The sequence below is a fragment of the Oncorhynchus tshawytscha genome, linkage group LG11, assembly GCF_018296145.1.
Source record: "Oncorhynchus tshawytscha isolate Ot180627B linkage group LG11, Otsh_v2.0, whole genome shotgun sequence".
Taxonomy (NCBI): domain Eukaryota; kingdom Metazoa; phylum Chordata; class Actinopteri; order Salmoniformes; family Salmonidae; genus Oncorhynchus; species Oncorhynchus tshawytscha.
The window spans coordinates 12,797,454-12,817,621 of record NC_056439.1 but is presented as its reverse complement, the minus strand read 5'-3'; positions in this window follow the sequence as shown (position 1 = coordinate 12,817,621).

The following is a 20,168-nucleotide window of genomic DNA, read 5'->3' as shown; positions in this document are numbered from 1 at the left end:
GGCCGGCAGGGATATCCTTGTCTCATCGTGCACTAGCAACTCCTGTGGCGGGCCAGGCACAGTGCACACTGACCAGGTTGCTAGGTGTATGGTGTTTCCTCTGACACATTGGTGTGGCTGGCTTCTGGGTTGGATGTGCACTGTGTTAAGAAGCAGTGTGGCTTGGTTGGGTTGTGTTTCGGAGGACACATGGCTCTTGACCTTTGCCTCTCCTGAGTCCGTGAGGGAGTTGTAGTGATGAGACAAGACATTAACTACTAACAATTGGGGAGAAAAAGGGGGTAACATTTTTTTTAAATAAAACTATCCTAAATATTTTCACTTCAGTATATAATTTATTAAAACACACTGTTTAGCAATGAAGGTTTCCAGTAGCCCTCTGTGGGGTAGCACCATGGTGTAGCCAGCCAGTGGACAGCTAGCTTCTATTCTCCTCTTGGTACATTAACTACAAAACCTATGAGGCACTTGGTTCTCACCCCCTTCCATAAACTTACACAGTAATTATGACAACTCCGGAGGACGTCCTACAACCTATCAGAGCTCTTGCAGCATGAACTGACATGTTGTTCACCCAATCAAAGAATCAGAGAATTAATTTTTGTATTTATGTTTTTATTAAACCTTTATTTAACTAGGCAAGTCAGAGAATTAATCTAGTACTAAGCAACAGATAGCTAGCACCGCAGTGCATAACATGTGGTGAGTAGTTGACTCAAAGAGAGAGAAAGACAATAATTGAACATTTCCAAAAAATTAATTTCTTCAAAAATAAATTAAAGGAGAAGCGAGAGAGAGAGAGAGAGAGAGAGAGAGGGAGAAAAAGAGATTTCGTTATTTTTTCCTCATCTTTCAGTTTCACTTACTTAGCTAGTAAATGCAGCTGGATAGTTTTGTTACTCAAACACCCGGCTCAAACAGAGGGATCCTGGCTATGATTACCCAACACTGGAACTCTTCCAAGTCAAGGTAAGCTTTGGGTAGTATTAATGTATTGCCACCGGACACCGATGTAACTGCTTACTGACTATACACTGTAACGTTACTGCATGATTCTAGTGGGTTTTTTAACACATTTGTTCTATTAGCTATGTTGACTAGGACGTTAGTTTAGCTAATATGGGAACAACAATGTAGGCTGTGTGTCGTGGTTATGACATGGTTTGGCTTGGAAAGGTTATTTCACCTGGTCACATACAGCTGATGTGTTGTTCATTGAAGTCCACAAACAAAGAAAAAAGGTGAGCGGAAGAGAGTGCATAAAGGCGAGAAGGAACACAACTTGCTTGCTATGAAAGTGAACTGTGTTTATGCATGATCAGGAGTGTATTCGTTCCGCCGATTCTGTTGAAAAACGTTTCTTAAACGGAAGCAAACGAAACTGGGATAAAAATACCAGAAATAGAAACTCTCGTTTACAACTGTTGGACTAATGATTACGTCCTAGATAAGCCAGATGCAGGCAAGAGTGTGCAAGGCGGTATTGAATGTGTCACTGTCTGTACATTTTTCTCTCGACCTGTGTGCACCTACGTTGTAAACTTTCATTCATAGGCTAGGTTGTAGCAACCTCATGATGGGTTTAGTGAAAATTTGAGTATCATGTAGTGGCCTAAACCTATCTATGTTACATTGAACTGGGTGAATGGAATAAGAATGACAGTCATCCAACATGCTGTACTAAAAATAAGGCCATGCTCAAGAAAAAAAGAATTGTCCTCCCTCATCATAAACAGCACTGAGAGCCACAGTGTTACATATATTTAATTATTCAACCTATTCCCACTAGACTGCTTATTTTACCAGGCTGCTTATGATGATAAAGTAAATAAGTCACTGGGTTACAGTTACTGTATCTAGAAACATGTGCACATTCATAAAAGGACAAGGCAAGTGCAGAACAAGTGGCAATGCTAGTTCTGGACTTATTCTCGCAGGAGGTGCTTTGCTATACTGAGAGTAAGATAGTTGTACTTTCGGAAGACTTACTCTCAAAGTTACCATCACATCAACAAAGAAAAAGTTGATTTAAAGATAAAGAAAAGAATCAAGACACTATACTGTAGTGATGAATCGTTATGGAAACAATTTCAATTTCATGCCATTAGTGACACCATGTGGTCAAAGGTAATACCTCACCTGATGTGTGTTTTTCTGGTGAGTGTGAGTGTAAAGACTTTTTGACAGAAAATGACCGTGTGTCATCGATTCATTATTTATTAATTCAGAGCCCATTATAATGGATTAAGCAGATTATGCCAGAGTAACAATATTGAGACAGTGAAATTGGAGAAAATTTGTATGACAATCTCGACACAGTATTAACCCTCTCAGTCACTGCAAGATTAACAAAAAGCTAATATTGTCAAATGAGTCTAATAAGTAGATAGTAATAGTTTTCATTGCTAATTAACATATTTATTTAGAGGTTGCTATGAGACAAACCACATCGGAAATTAGTCTCGCCAGTCTCTTCACCTGACCAGAATCTTTGTGCTCTAAGCTTCTACTTATGGACACTTACATTAGACATTAAGTGTTATGCAATCTCTATACAGTTTGAGAAAACACAGACTGTGTGATGTGTGCAAGAGTGCAATTATCCCTCAGGCTTTGCTTATGGGTGTACCCTCTAGAGTAGATGTCCGAGACCCCACGGAAGTCTAATTAGCATAATACAAAATTCCCTAGAAGATTATGTCAGTTTAAGCTAGAGATATCTGTTTTGTTTTTGCATTGGAAGCGTCTCAAGCCACTGCTTCCTCCAAGGTTGCATTTACGCATCTGCGGTGAAAGGTGACAGAGCTAGAGCGATGTTTGTCAGACTATGAGACGTCCCAAAACATTGTCTTTTCACAAAATTGGCTGTAGCGTTTCAACGGATTGGTCTGCATGACCCCGCTATGGAAAGACGAGACTCTCTTTTTTGCACTATGACCTGCACAAACGTCTTGGGTCTCGTCTGTAGTACTGCCAACTTCTAAATTGTAGCATCCGAACAGTTTGGGCTACACACTAATAAGACCCCTCTGTGGAAAGGTGAGACACTCACGAACACGTACATGTTGGTTTGCTCTAGGACGCCCACAGGCCTCACAAGACTTGTCTGTATGTCACCCGGTACCAGTTGAAAAATGAATGGAAATACTGTATATATTGTACTGTTTATTGCAACAACAAAAAAACATAAAATACAGTTAAATAGAAATGTTTTCTGATCTTTCTTACATCACTCAGATACAGGACAGACACTTTAGAACAAAACATTTTTGGGGGACTATCTATTTTTTCATGTAGGGAATCTGTTATTCATTGCATTTGTATGGGCTAATAGTAGTAAGGCCACTCGGTTATGTCATGTATTGTTTATAAACGTTCTCTAGCTGCCCTCTATCAGTGGTGCCATAGTGGCGCCCTAAAGTGGTGATAAATGCAGTCATTCTGAATGTAGGCTAAATACAGTATAGTCTAAATTATACTATAGTGTCTAGAAATATGATGACATTGCTAAAGTAGTCAAATATTTAGTAGGAAACAACTTTGCCACTGTTATCATCTCATCATATTTACTTTAGACAGATGACAATGTTGTCATCAAAGTTCAACAACAATAGCTAGCAATGCTAACATTAGCTAGCTATAATCCAGTGGCTTCCCATCCATTTTAGCTAGCTCGCTAAAGTTATACTGCATCTAAATTGAACCTGATGACATAAAAATTATGAGAAAAGGTTTTCCTACTAATTACTTGCCTACTTTGAATGCCATTGTATTTCCAAGCCACGGTAATGCATTTTTTATGAAATCTTCATCAGCGCTCAATTTCGATGCATTGAGTAGAGTGCTCAGTAGGGCATCAGTCCAAAACGAATGTTCAAAACAATATTGTGACGAAACATGCAACACATGAGTAGAACCCACCTCCCCTCCCCCGGTTTAGGCAGGGCTTAGACTGTAATGCGTTAACTGACCCAAAGTCCCACAATGCCAGTTTGCCAACAGAAAGAGCTCTGTGATTGCAATGGTATTCTGTGGCAGTTTGACAGTGGCTCGGATGAGTGTCCGAAAGATGAGGAATATATATTTTATAATGTATATTAGTTTACTTTTCTACAAAAACAGATACCTTTAAAATGTGTGAACTTGTAAAATGTATCTGAAATTAAACTTTTTGCTTGGGGCCAAATATACATTCAAGAAAGAAAAATTTGGACATTTGTGGTGGCAAGGCGGGGATTGGGTTTCATATTATACTTTTTAAGCTGGTGACTCAGTTTAACTTGTAATCATAAGCCTTTCTATAATCAAGTACTTCCCATGGTGATTTGGCCACATTCAAGAGCGGGGAGCGAAGTCACAACACATCTTGCAGTCTCAAATGCTTAAGAAGGAAATAAATTCCACAAATCAACTTTTAACCTGATGACGGGTTAGGGTTCCCATTTGGGAACGATCCCTTCCGACGTTAACTGGGACGTGGCGCATGGAACGCAAAAATATTCTTAGAAATATTTAACCTCCACACATTAACAAGTCCAATAGCTCAAATGAAAGATAAACACCTTGTTCATCTAGCCAGCAAGTCAGATTTCTAAAATGTTTTACGGTGAAAACATAGCACATATTTATGTCAAGCCACCACCAAAGACACAGCTAATTTGAATTAGCCACGTTGAACAAAATATGCAATCAACAACCGCAGGATTAAAAGAAAAATAATTCACTAACCTTTTGAAAATCTTCATCAGATGACAGTAATATGACATGTTACACAGTACATTTATGTTTTTTTCAATAATATGCAATTTATATCCATAAATCTCTGTTTACAATGACGCCATGTTCAAAAAATGCTACTCAAATGTCCGGAGAAATGATGATATCTGCCGGAGCTAACGTCAGATAACAAGCAATACACATCATAAACTTTGACTAAATATACATGTTCTACATATAGTTAGAAAGATACACTTCTTCTTAATGCAACCGCTGTGTTACATTTATTTTTAACGTTACAGAATTCGTTCACTAGGCTATAATATGAGACGGCGCTCAGAAATTAGCATTATGTCTCCTCTATCTCGGAGTCCACAGAAACCCATAATTAACACATAAATATTCCCTTACCTTTGATGTTCTTCGATCAGAAGACGTGGAAGGAGTTATACTTACCAAAAACTGCGTTTGGTTTTCAAGTCTGTGTCTTTAGGTTATCAAACACGACAAATTCCGGTCGAAATGCTGGCAAAATTCTAGTGGATGCGCATCAAAACTTCAAAATTACATATTATATGTCGACTAAACTGGTCAAACTAAGTGCAGAATCGAGCTTTAGCATGTTCTAAACATACAAACATCGTGGGGGCGATGACGTCAAAGTTGTCCCAACTTTTCTGTTGCCAAGAGAGAGTTTGGGAGAATGGCTGCCCTGAGAGTTCTGCTTTACATAGAGACATAATTTGAACGGTTTTAGAAGCTTTAGAGTGTTTTCTATTCAATAATAATTATTATATGCATATATTAGCAATTTTTGACAGATTTTTTTTCTGTTTACTATGGGCACGCAATTCCTCCAAAGGAGGCAGTAGTCAGCCCTATCTTTAACAAGGCACACCTGTTAATTCAAATGCATTCCAGGTGCATTCCATCTTCACCTCATGAAGCTGGTTAAGAGAATGCCAAAAGTGTGCAAAGCTGTCATCAAGGCAAAGGGTGGCTACTTTGAAGAATCTCAAGTGTTTAACACTTTTTTGATTACTACATGATTCCATATGTGCTATTTCATAGTTTTGATGTCTTCACTATTATTCTACAATGTAGAAAATAGTAAAAATAAAGAAAAACCCTTGAATGAGTAGGTGTGTCCAAACTTTTGACTGGTACTGTACATATTAAACGTCTATCCTCTCGGGCCAGGGGCTCAACGTATGCATTTATGGTTGGATCAGAATCGCCACTATAATCCTTGTAGAATGGAAAATTAAGTAAAACCACAAGTTCAAACCTAACTAGCCACCAGAAGACAACAACACAATGCAACAATAAAAATACAAATCTGTGAACAATGATATTTGGTTTGTGATGTGATAGGTCTGAAGCCAAATCCAAACTGGCTTCCCTTGACACTTTTTTTTGCTTTGCCAGGACCATTCACAGCTGAGCTCATTCAGTTTAGGTCAATGCTGATATTGGCTATTATTATTTTTATTTTTTCAAGGGAGGCTTGCATTCATTGCTATGGGTGGCAACAATGTCATATCCTTTCTTACCAGACAGCAACAAATAGATAGTCAGAGGGGCGCTGTTTCTTTCACTCTGAAACCTTTTCCGGTGAGATACATTCAGCCTCTTGCAAATTGAAGGAAATGTATGATCAAATTATTTATATATATTTTTTGTTCATTTTTGGGGAAGCCTGGCTTTCCTTGGCATCCATGAATACACACCACTGATGGGTATGCTTGTAATCTTTAATCCAGGCTCTATCACATTTGGCCGTGATTGGGAGACCCATAGGTCATAGGACAATTGGCCCATTGTAATTAAGAATTTGTTCTTAATTAACTGACTTGCCTATTTAAATGAAGGTTAATTAAATACAAACATATTTTTAAAATGACTGGGGAGTTTTTCAAGATAAAAAAAGTAAACAGAATAGAGCTAAGCACAGGCAAAATCCTTGAGAAAAACCTGTTTCAGTCTGCTTTCCACCAGAAACTGGGAGATAAATTCACTTTTCAGAAAGACAATAACATAAAACACAAGGGCAAAACTACACTGGAGTTGCTTACCAAGATGAGATGAATGTTGTTGAGTGGCTGAGTTAAAGTTTTGACTTAAATCTACTTGAATGGTTAACGAGTTACTATCTTCTGACTTAAACTCTAAAGATGTATACAGATATATGTTACATCAATAGCAGTCAATTATTAACTACTACGTCTCATAATTCTTGGATATCTGCACAAACCCGAATTGATAAATCAGCAATACACAAGTTGCCTTAATATTTTTTTAAATAACTACCTAAATAATCACACAGAAATACATAAACACACAAAAACATGGTATAGGTTATCGATTAATAACATAATACAATGACAACAGGTCCCTAGTGATCTAACAAAAGCATGACCGTTTGGTTACACAATGGGAAGTGAGGGGTAGGTAAGGAGAGGGAGAGACACAGAGAGTCAACTTATTGTACATACATTTGGAAGCCACGCTCACAGGAATATGAATACTTTGCACAAGAACAACTGCTCGGAAAAGAAATGCAATGTATATATTTATCTGTGGATGGCTTTGTTGTCTCTCTGTTGAACTCAATGAGTCCTATGGAGAAGTTATTGAGGGATGTAAGACTCTGGTTTGTCCACAAGAGGTCACAATGTCCTTTGTAGTACAGATTTTCTGGCCTTGGAGTGTTCGTTAAACTAGATACTTCAGGTGTACCACACGGTGGTCAGACTGATTTGTTCTTCCCCCTCGTCTTTGGTCAAATGTCCTTAACTACTTTACATGCACAGCTAAATACTGTGAATGTTCTGGTCTAGTCTTTCATAGGTTCCAACCATTTCGTAATGTTCAGCTCACACTGTCTGTCACGCTGGTCTAATGTACATTTCATTAGCGAGTCCTTTTTAAGCACTCTGGCCAAAGAGGGCGTTCCGTCATGTTGAAACGAACTCTGAGCTCACTTGGGCGTGTCTAATGTATGGGCACAAGGTTCCATGAAAAACAATTCTCATTTAGAAGGCTAATATCTCATTGCTATCTTCAGAAAAGTATTCTCATATTTAATCAAATAATTTGTACTACATTTAGATCTAAACCTGATATACACAGTGTACAAGCTCTTCAAGTTACAATGTTTCCTTTATAACGTCTTTATATCAAATTTAATGACATCACAAAATAGACATTACTTTTCCATATTCTATCTCTCATCTTTCCCAACATTTGGATGTTGAAATATATTGTCCCTGTGTTCATTGTTTGATGTTGAAGTTTTGGATGGCCACTTTTCTGTAACAAAGGGATTTCTTTCCCTTCTCATACTAAAGAGCCAAAGGGAGAGTTTCTGCAAGACCGGCTGTTGAATCATAAAACCGTCCAGGAGCGGAGGAGGGGGGGGGGGGGCTATCTGTCAGCCATGTTTCAAGCTGATCTGGCTAGAGGCGAAAGAAACGCACACCTATTTAGGCGAGGTGCTGGCTAGCTGAGTGGAACACTTGAAGCTGATCTGGCACCTTTGATCCTCACCAAGGAAAGAGAGTCATGACACTGTAAACTAAAATGGTCTATAAAAAGTTAATTCTAACTATTCAGTTGCAATACAGCATCAGTGTCTCATCTTTAGAACCAACATTTTAAGCATTTTACATCTTTACATGAACAGGTAAAAGGTTAAAAGAATACTGTCATGGAATTTAGGCATTGAATTCACTATACATCTTTTTAATTTCAAGAATTCCATGGCGACCATGAAACTACTATTCCTAGTGATGTGCCTTGGACTTTGTTCTTCCATTCCTGTAAGAATTCAATATCAACCCTGTAATTTACAGATCAATAAATCAAGAAATTGCTGGTTCCACAGATTGCATTGCATTGGAATACGAAAATATTTAGAAATGTCAATATGATGGACTTAAGTTCACACTTTGAGTGTTGATTCCTTTATACTGTTTGTGTGTGCAGGTGTCTGAGGAACGTTATCGAGAGGAGATTTCGGCTAGGGATGAGGTGCAGTACGATCTATTGTTATCTATTAGGCATTCTATCTATTAGAGTACTACAGTATGGGCTACTATTTGCATATGATTACTAGTATGTTTGAATTCAGAACTTCTCTCTCTCTCTCTCTCTCTCTCTCTCTCTCTCTCTCTCTCTCTCTCTCTCTCTCTCTCTCTCTCTCTCTCTCTCTCTCTCTCTCTCTCTGTGTGTGTGTGGAGGCACCCCAGAGGATCAAGGGGAGGACCATGATTTTTCATAAAAATAGTGAAACTATTTATATTTTTTTGAACAAAACTATACTAAATATATTCATATTTCACCAAACAATTGGTTAAAATACACTGTTTTTCAATTAAGGTATACAGTAACTTCAACAGCATTGTCTGGACTAGCATCATGGTGTAGCCGGAGGACAGCTATCTTCCGTGCTCGTCTGGCTACATTGACTTCATTACAAAACCTAGGAGGCTGGTAGGCCTCACCCCTTTCCAAAGACATACAGTTGAAGTCAGAAGTTTACATACACTTTGGACCACTCCACACATTTCTTGTTAACAAACTAAAGTTTTGGCAAGTCGGCTAGGACATCTACTTTGCGCATGACACAAGAAATCTTTATTACATATAATAATTATATATATAATTATAATTATTATAATTATATTATTATTATTATTATTATATTATTATTATTATTATATTACAGATTATTTCACTTATAATTCACTGTATTACAATTCCAGTGGGTCAGAAGTATCCATACACTAAGTTGAATGTGCCTTTAAACAGCCAGCAAAAAAATATCCAGAAAGTGATGTCATGGCTTTAGAAGCATCTGATAGGCTAATTGACATCATTTGAGTCAATTGGAGGGGTACCTGTGGATGTATTTCAGTGCCTCTGCTTGATATCATGGGAAAATCACAAGAAATCAGCCAAGACCTCAAAATCTCCTCTGGTCTGATGAAACAAATATAGAACTGTTTGTCCATATAAACTGGTAATATCATCAACCATGTGTAGTTAACTAGTGATTATGATGGCCTTTACCATCATTATGCTTGGAGGAAAAAGGGGGAGGCTTGCAAGGCGAAGTACACCATCCCAACCGTGAAGCACAGGGGTGGCAGCGTCTTGTTGTGGGGGTGCTCTGCTGCAGGAGGGATTGGTGCACTTCACAAAATAGATGGCATCATGAGGATAGAAAATTATGTGGATATATTAAAGTAACATCTCAAGACGTCAGCCAGGAAGTTAAAGCTTGGTCGCAAATGGGTCTTCCAAATGGACAATGACCCCAAGCATACTTCCAAAGTTGTGGCAAAATGGCTTAAAGGCAACAAAGTCAAGGTATTGGAGTGGCCATCACAAAGCCCAGACCTCAATCCTATAGAAAATTTGTGGGGCAGAATTGAAAAAGCGTGTGCGAACAAGGAGGCCTACAAACCTGACTCAGTTACACCAGCTCTGTCAGGAGGAATGGGCCAGCATTCACCCAACTTATTGTGGGAAGCTTGTGGAAGGCTACCTGAAACGTTTGACCCAAGTTAAACCATTTAAAGGCAATGCTACCAACTACTAATTGAGTGTACTTCTGACCCACTGGGAATGTGATGAAAGAAATGTAAAGCTGAAATAAATCATTCTCTCTACTATTATTCTGACATTTCACATTCTTAAACTAAAGTGGTGATCCTAACTGACCTAAGACAGGGCATTGTTACTAGGATTAAATGTCAGGAATTGTGAAAAACTGAGTTAAAATGTATTTGGCTAAGCTATATGTAAACTTCCGACTTTTATGCTAAAATCCAAAATTAATGGTCAATATAAGTACCATATAATTTGCAGATGTGCTTATATTTTCCATTAATTTGCATTTAAGACATAATTTGGATATACATGACATATGGCCGGAGATGTGGACTCTTCTTTAAGATGTGTTGTACTATATCACATTAACTGGGACTAACAGACTCCATTTAAAGGTCTCCAAAAAGCTAGTCAGTCACCTCTTAATTAATCTTGGTTACCAATAAGTAAAATATCCACAAAATTGTCACTTCCTACATGTGAACCTGTCCACGAGAGATGAGTCACCCCTCAACGCTGGTACTTTGAAATAAAGCATATTTTTGTATTTCCTAAGAAGTGCTTACTCTTCACAGCCATGCTTTGATATTTAAGTCTTCAAGCCAGAAGCCAGCCTGAAGCTAGCCTGAAGCCAGCCAGAAGCCAGCCAGAAGCTAGCCAGAAGCTAGCCATTTTACTGGCTAACGTTAGTATTCAGCTAGCAACGGTTTGTGGTCATCAGCTTTCCTTTAGCTCGAAAAGCTATTGGCAGTTTTGCACAACGCGACTCAGACCAGAACATACCGGACCTATTTTTTTCTCCATATTCCCGGATTTCAACCGCAAGCTCTGGACATTTACACCTGGATCTCTTAGCTAGCTAGCTGCTATCTGTGTGACTATTGGCTTACGTCGATCCCGGAGCAAACATCAATTATTCCGGAGCTAGCCAGCTGAAGAGTTCCATCAGCCACTCCTGGTCTACAATCACCTATCCGGACCCGTTTTACTGCCGATACGGAGCCCCACTGGGCCTTCACGACTGGAATACCGACGTTATCTGCCCGAGGGAGTTATCCAACTGGCCCCTCGTCGCGACGTTACCTGAACGCCCATCTGCGGCCCGCTAATCGTTAGCTGTCTTATCGGCTGCTATCCGAATAGGTCTATCGGACAATTTTTCTTGGGTCACTATAACTATATCTATATTGCAAATTGGATTGATCCCCTCTACCACACGGAACCCCACTAATCTACCGACGGAAACGCATAAAGTGGCTAAAAACAGACCTCCATCCTATGCTAGCTTGCTACCGATGGCCCGGCTAGCTGCCTGTATCGCCGTTACCCCAACCAACCTCACTACTCACTGGACCCTTATGATCACTCGACTATGCATGCCTCTCCTTAATGTCAATATGCCTTGTCCATTGCTGCTCTGGTTAGTGTTTCTTGGCTTATTTCACTGTAGAGCCTCTAGCCCTGCTCATTATACCTTATCCAACCTTTCTGTTCCACCACCCACACATGCGATGACATCACCTGGTTTCATTGATGTTTCTAGAGACAATATCTCTCTCATCATCACTCAATACCTAGGTTAACCTCCACTGTATTCACATCCTACCATACCTTTGTCTGTATATTATACCTTGAAGCTATTTTATCGCCCCCAGAAACCTCCTTTTACTCTCTGTTCCGGACATCCCAGACGACCAATTCTCATAGCTTTTAGCCGTACCCTTATCCTACTCCTCCTCTGTTCCTCTGGTGATGTAGAGGTGAATCCAGGCCCTGCAGTGCCTAGCTCCACTCCTATTCCCCAGGCACTCTCTTTTGATGACTTCTGTAACCGTAATAGCCATGGTTTCATGCATGTTAACATTAGAAGCCTCCTCCCTAAGTTTGTTTTATTCACTGCTTTTGCACACTATGCCAACCCGGATGTTCTAGCTGTGTCTGAATCCTGGCTTAGGAAGACCACCAAAAATTCTGAAATCTCCATCCCTAACTACAACTTGTCCCTAACTTGTTTTTCAAACAAGATAGAACGGCCAAAAGGGGCGGTGTTGCAATCGACTGCAAAGATAGCCTGTCCTACTATCCAGGTCTGTACCCAAACAATTTGAACTTCTACTTTTAAAAATCCTCCTCTCTAAAAACAAGTCTCTCACTGTTGCCACCTGCTATAGACCACCCTCTGCCCCCAGCTGTGCTCTGGGCACCATATGTGAACTGATTGCCCCCCATCTATCTCCAGAGCTTGTGCTGCTAGGCGACCTAACTGGAACATGCTTAACACCCCAGCCATCCTACAATCTAAGCTTGATGCCCTCAATCTCACACAAATGATCAATGAACCTAACAGGTACCATCCCAAAGCCGCAAACACGGGCACCCTCATAGATATCATCCTAACCAACTTGCCCTCTAAATACACCTCTGCTGTTTTCAACCAAGATCTCAGCAATCACTGCCTATGGCGTTCTGCATTAGCATTGAAAAGCTCCCGTGATATGCAACTTTTCAGGGAAGCTAGAAACCAATATACACAGGCAGTTAGAAATGCCAAGGATAGCTTCTTCAAGCAGAAATCTGCTTCCTGCAACACAAACTCAAAAAAGTTCTGGGACACTGTAAAGTCCATGGAGAAAACGAACACCTCCTCCTAGCTGCCCACTTCACTGAGGATAGGAAACACTGTCACCACCGATAAATCCACTATAATTGAGAATTTCAAAAAGCATTTTTCTACGGCTGGCCATGCTTTCCACCTGGCTACCCCTACCCTGGTCAACAGCACTGCACTCCCCACAGCAACTCGCCCAAGCCTTCCCCATTTCTCCTTCTCCCAAATCCGGTCAGCTGATGTTCTGAAAGAGCTGCAAAATCTGGACCCCTACAAATCAGTCGGGCTAGACAGTCTGGACCCTTTCTTTCTAAAATGATCTGCTGAAATTGTTGCAACCCCTATTACTAGCCTGTTCAACCTCTCTTTTGTGTTGTCTGAGATTCCCAAAGATTGGAAAGCACCTCTTCAAAGGGGGGACACTTTTGACCCAAACTGCTACGGACCTATACCTATCCTACCCTGCCTTTCTAAGGTCTTCGAAAGCCAAGTCAACAAACAGATTACGAATCCCACCATACCTTCTCCGCTATGCAATATGGTTTCAGAGCTGGTCATGGGTGCACCTCAGCCACGCTCAAGGTCCTAAACGGTATCTTAACCGCCATCGATAAGAAACAATACTGTGCAGCTGTATTCATTGACCAGGCCAATGCATTCAACACTGTCAATCTCCACATCCTCATTGGCAGACTCGATAGCCTTGGTTTCTCAAATGATTGCCTCGCCTGGTTCACCAACTACTTTTCTGATAAAGTTCAGTGTGTCAAATCGGAGGGCCTGTTGTCCGGGCCTCTGGTAGTCTCTATGGGGGTGCCACGGGGTTAAATTCTTGGACCGACTCTCTTCTCTGTATACATCAATGATGATGCTCTTGCTGCTGGTGTGTTTCTGATCCACCTCTACGCAGACGACACCATTCTGTATACTTCTGGCCCTTCTTTGGACACTCTCCAGAAAAGCTTCTATGCCATACAACTCCCCTTCCGTGGCCTCCAATTGCTCTTAAATACAAGTAAAACTAAATGCATGCTCTTCAACCGATCGCTGCCTGCACCTGCCCGCCCGTCTAACATCACTACTCTGGACGGTTCTGACTTCGAATATGTGAACTACAAATACCTAGGTGACTGGTTAGAATGTAAACTCTCCTTCCAGACTCACATCAAACATCTCTAATCCAAAGTTAAATCTAGAATTGGCTTCCTATTTTGCAACAAAGCATCCTTCACTCATGCTGCCAAACATACAGACCATCTGACCGATCCTCGACTTCGGCGATGTCATTTACAAAATAGCCTCCAATACCCTACTCACTAAATTGGATGCAGTCTATAACAGTGCCATCCATTTTGTCACCAAAGCCCCATATACTACCCACCACTGCGACCTGTACGCTCTCGTTGGCTAGCCCTCGCTTCATACTTGTCACCAAACCCACTGGCTCCACGTCATCTACAAGACCTTGCTAGGTAAAGTCCCCCCTTATCTCAGCTCGCTGGTCACCATAGCAGCACCCACCTGTAGCACGCGCTCCAGCACGTATATCTCTCTGGTCACCCCCAAAACCAATTCTTCCTTTGGCCTCCTCTCCTTCCAGTTCTCTGCTGCCAATGACTGGAATGAACTACAAAAATCTCTGAAACTGGAAACACTTATCTCCCTCACTAGCTTTAAGCACCAGCTGTCAGAGCAGCTCACAGATTACTGCACCTGTACATAGCCCATTTATAATTTAGCCCAAACATCTACCTCTCCCCCTACGGTATTTATTTATTTTGCTCCTTTGCACCCCATTACTTCGCCACCATGGCCTTTTTTTGCCTTTACCTCCCTTATCTCACCTCATTTGCTCACATTGTATATAGACTTATTTTTCTGCTGTATTATTGACTGTATGTTTGTTTTACTCCATGCGTAACTCTGTGTTGTACAGTATATGTCGAACTGCTTTGCTTTATTTTGGCCAGGTTGCAATTGTAAATGAGAACTTGTTCTCAACTTGCCTACCTGGTTAAAAGGTGAAATATTGCTAATATCATCTATGACAATGTTTCTCAGGAGTGGGTCAAGAGACCTGTCTTTCTTTTCCATGGAGGGATGAACAGGGGCGCATTCAGCAAGACACAACATTTTGTAACATTCAGATAGAAATATGCCATGTAGCACAAACAAGTCTCTCTGACATGTAGAATAAGGAATCACTTTGGCTCTATTAATTTGTATCTTCACCATTCGACAACGTTTGGCTACTGAACAGGACCATGGAGCTAATTAGGTGCACATGGATACAGTCCAAGACCACAACAGTGAAAGAAAGAATGCAGCTCAATGGAATAAGAAGCACTTTTCATACATACAGCCTATGTGCTATGAAGATGACACAATACGGCATGGCCAGTAACACATTAACTTACTCTCAACCATAAGGCCTACTGTACACACAGTAACTGTGTCATTACAACAACAATGTCAAAACAGATTTGATAAACATTCATTTCAGCTGTTGACCTTTTTTTATCAGTAATTTGTTCTTATATGGGTTAATTAAAAAAAGATTTGTTGTCTTTGTATTGTTATTGTATCATTGTTGTTTTGAATAGTTATTTTTTGTGGGATCGTAACAGTGAATAGGGATCCAAATACACAAATAAACTGATATTAAACTGTAACACCTAATATTATACCTTGAAATACCTACAGTTTTTTTTAACAATTTGTATCTATTATGTGTGATACGAATTTACTGACTCTTTGACATTTTTTATAACATCGTACATTTGCTCCCTCTAGCTGTCGTGATCGAAAGTCACATAATTCATGTTTCCCTTAGAGTACTGTACTCAATGACACATATCTCTATTTACAGTCATAGTTTTATTTGATACTTTTTAAAACTTAAAACATCGAGGTGAACATAGAGGTGAATTCAATTCACTGTTTTCACTGTTTAATTTAGAGTAATATGACTGGAAAGTACAGGTACAATTTAATCCATATACACTATATGCCATTTGTTATGAACCTTTGGTTGGTGATTACCCTGTAGCAGAGTCACAATGTTTGTCAGAGTGGCATTGAGAAGAATGGAGTTCTATCAATGCTTAGATATATTTGGAACACATTTATTTGTATGTTGAGAAAAAGCAGAATTTGACTCCAAAACATAACTTTTCAGATCTCAAAAGTAGTCTAACGTATATATAATTTGAAGGAGTTCCCACAAATGCTGAGCACTTGTTGGCTGCTTCACTCTGTGGTCCAACTCATCCCAAACCATCTCAATTCAGGTGATCGTAGAGGCCAGGTCATCTGATGCAGCACTCGATCACTCTCCTTCGTGGTCAAATAGCCCTTACACAGCCTGGTGGTGTGTTGGGTCATTGTCCTCTTGAAAAACAAATGACAGTTCCACTAATCCCAAACCAGATGGGATGGTGTATTGCTGCAGAATGCTGTGGTAGCCATTCTGGTTAAGTGTGCCTTAAAATCTAAATAAATCCCCAACAGCGTCACCAGAAAAGCACCCCCACATCATCACACCTCCTCCATGTTTCACGGTGGGAACCACAAATGAGGAGATCATCCGTTCACCTACTCTGTGTCTCACAACGACAAGGCGGTTGGAACCAAAAATCTCAAATTTGGACTCATCAAACCAAAGGGCAGATTTCCACCAGTCTAATGTCCATTGCTCATGTTTCTTGGCCCAAGCAAGTCTCTTCTTCTTATTGGTGTCCTTAAGTAGTGCTTTCTTTGCAGCAATTTGACCATGAAGGCCTGATTCATGCAGTCTCCTCTGAAAAGTTGATGTTGAGATGTGTCTGTTACTTGAACTCTGTGAAACACTTATTTGGGCTGCAGCCTGAGGTGTAGTTAACTCTAAAGAACTTTTCCTTTGCAGCAGAGGTAACTCTGGGTCTTTCTTTCCTGTGCCGGTCCTCATGAGAGCCATTCTCATCATAATACTTGATGGGTTTTGCGACTGCACTGGAAGAAACGTTCAAAGTTCTTGACATTTTCCAAATTGACAGACCTTTAAAGTAATGACTGTTCTTTCTCTTTGCTTATTTGAGCGGTTCTTGCCATAATATGGACTGTGTCTTTTACCAAATAGGGTTATCTTCTGTATACCACCCCTACCTTGTCAAAACACAACCGATTGGCTTCAACTCAGGAAGGAAAGACATTTCACAATTTAACCTTTGACAAGGCACACCTGCTAATTGAAATGCATTCCAGGTGACTACCCCATGAAGCTGGTTGAGAGAATGCCAAGAGTGTGCAAAGCTGTCATCAAGGAAAAGTGTGGCTACTTTGAAGAATCTAAATACTAAATATTTGTTGATTTGTTGAACATTTTTCTGGTTACTACATGATTCCATATGTGTTATTTCATATTTTGATGTCTTCACTATTATTCTTCAATGCAGAAAATAGTTTAAAAAATAGTAAAATAAAGAAAAACTCTTGAATGAGTAGCTATGTCTAAACATTTGACTGGTACTGTACTGTACATGTTCGTAAGAGTCTCACCTTTCCACGGAAAGATTGGTTGTACCGACTTCAGACTAGTGGGTGTGGTAGAGCAAAACGGAGTAAACACCATTGTGTTCATGAGAGTCTCTCCTTTCCATAGAGGGAATAATAGCTTGTATGCCAAACCTTTAGAAAGCTACAGATGATTTTCGGGATGTCTCATAGTCTGACAAACACCGCTCTAGCTCTGTCACCTTTCACCGCAGATGCGGAAGTGCGATATAGGTGAATGCTGTGGATTGAGACGCATCCCATGCAAAAACTGTCTCTAGTTTAAAGTGTTTGATTTTCATGGGGATTTTTTTTAATGCTAATTAGATTTCCGTGGGGGCATGGACATTGTCGTTAGGGGGTTAATGAATGGCTCTCCAATATAATCAAGGTAGAATCAACCATTTCCCGGGGCAGCTGTCTAGGCCCTTTAATTTTTTCAATCTTTACTAATGACATGCCATGATTAATGCCAGTGTGTCTATGTTTGCAGATGACTCAACACTATACACGTCAGCTACTACAGCAAGTTAAATCACTGCAACATTTAACAAAGAGCTGCAGTCAGTTTCAGAATCGGTGGCAAGAAATAAGTTAGTCCTAAATATTTAGAAAACTAAAAGCATTGTATTTGAGACAAATCATACACGAACCCTAAACCTCAACTAAATATTATTATGAATAATGTGCAAATTGAGCAAGTTGAGGTGACTAAACTGCTTGTAGTAACTCTGGATTTTACACTGCAATGGTCAAAACATGTTGATGCAACAGTAGCTAAAATGGGGAGAAGTCTGTCCAATATAAAGCGCTGCTCTGCCATCTTAAAAACACTATCAACAAAGCAGGTCATACAGGCCCTAGTGTTACCTGGACTGCTGTCCAGTCTTGTGGTCAGGTGCCACAAAGAGGGACTTTGGAAAATTGGCTTAATGTTGCTGGACCCCAGGAAGAGTAGCTGCTAGCTTTGGCCTCAGCTAATGAGAATCCTTAACCTCTGTTAAATTCTGAATAAGAAGTTAATTTCATGCTCTAGAAAGAGAGCTCACTCAATGTGTTTTTGAATCAGAATCTATATGGCAACCTGGTGGAAAAATTGTCATAGAAAATGACTCAAGTAAAAGTGAAAGTCACCCAATAAAATTCTACTTGAGTAAAGATCTAAAAGTATTTGGTGCTAAATAAGTATCAAAAGTAAATGTAATTGTTCAAATATACTTAAGTAGGTCCTACTATTTTAAGTAGGTCCTACTACTACTATTTACCCCAAATTACCACAGCTAATTCCAAACAACCCCATACCAGACACTACTCAAAACAGCTACCACAAAACTATGCAAAAAAATAACAACAGCATACCCCAAAACACCCAAAAGAGCTTGGAGTAGCTGGTATTTTTGGAATGTTTGAGGTAGTCTGGGGTGTCTGTTACCTTTGGTTTCTAGTATTTTGGGGTCTTCACTGGTATTGAAGTTGTTTGTAGTAACTGTTTTGGGTAGTTTCTAACATGTAGGGGTTGTTTGGAGGTAATTTGTGGTATAGCTGTTTAGGGAAGTGTTTTGTGTTTTCGGGTTGTGGGAAATTAGAAGCGTTATTTGCACATGCATTTCTTACATATGACACTTTTACTGTGCCATTTTACTGTGCCGCATTATGAAAGAAAGAGTTCCCTTAATAAAACATAAAAAAGAAAGAGCTTCCTTAGCAACAGTACTGTCAGATAAAGTGCTACCCTTAACTGTAATTAAGTAGCAGTGGCTTTGTTTCTAGTTGACTTTGAGAGTTCTCTTTGGCAACGTTTAATCAAACACATCTAGGATTGAGTTCTTAAATGGAAATGCCAGCACTCCAGATCCGCAGAGCCGAGTGATATGTTTGTATAGAGGAGGGGGAAAAACTCTCTTTCTATAAATCATAGCTTGGAAAACAGCCTTGGATGTGAATGCTGTTTCCAGTATGATATTGCATACCATTCCATTTAGAGTGGTGGCAGTGCAGAAGAAATTGCTGATGCAAGCCACTGCGACTTCCTATTGGGGATAAGGAATGCATTGATCACACAGTAGCTGGATTGCAAACTTGTGAAATATGTGAAAATATTCCTTGTGAAATATGTGGCTAAACCGGCTGCACAAGTTATAACTGTAGTTATTGTTATTTGGTGTCATTAGCTACCTGATTATCGGCAAATTGAATTGAAACATAAAATATTAACTTGACAGCTTGATATAGTTAAAGAAATACAGGCACTGCTCTCTCATCAGAATTGACAATGATGATGATGTGTGTGTGTGTGTGTGCATGTACGTGCATGCATGCTCATGTACTGTACGTGGATGCATGTGCATGTGTGCATGTGTCTGTGTGCGTGTTCAAATTGTATCACATTGCTTTGCTGCTTTGTGCTTACAGCTGCAAGGTAATTTTGTTGACAATGATACTGAATACTTAATAATGTATTCATGATCAATTTCTTAGTGAAAGTTCCCTTTCTTCTTATTTATCATGCTCTCTCATCTCCTGTCTTGTTCTAAATGTTGCATTTGTCACTTCCAGGACCCTATCTGTGTCTGTACCATACAAGACATGGAGTCAGAAACAGAGGATCAGGAGATCATTGTCATGGGCGCTTGGTCAGTCTCTGAGTACTGCCACTCCTCTGAAGACGTTTACATCTCAGAGTCCCGGGATGGATCCT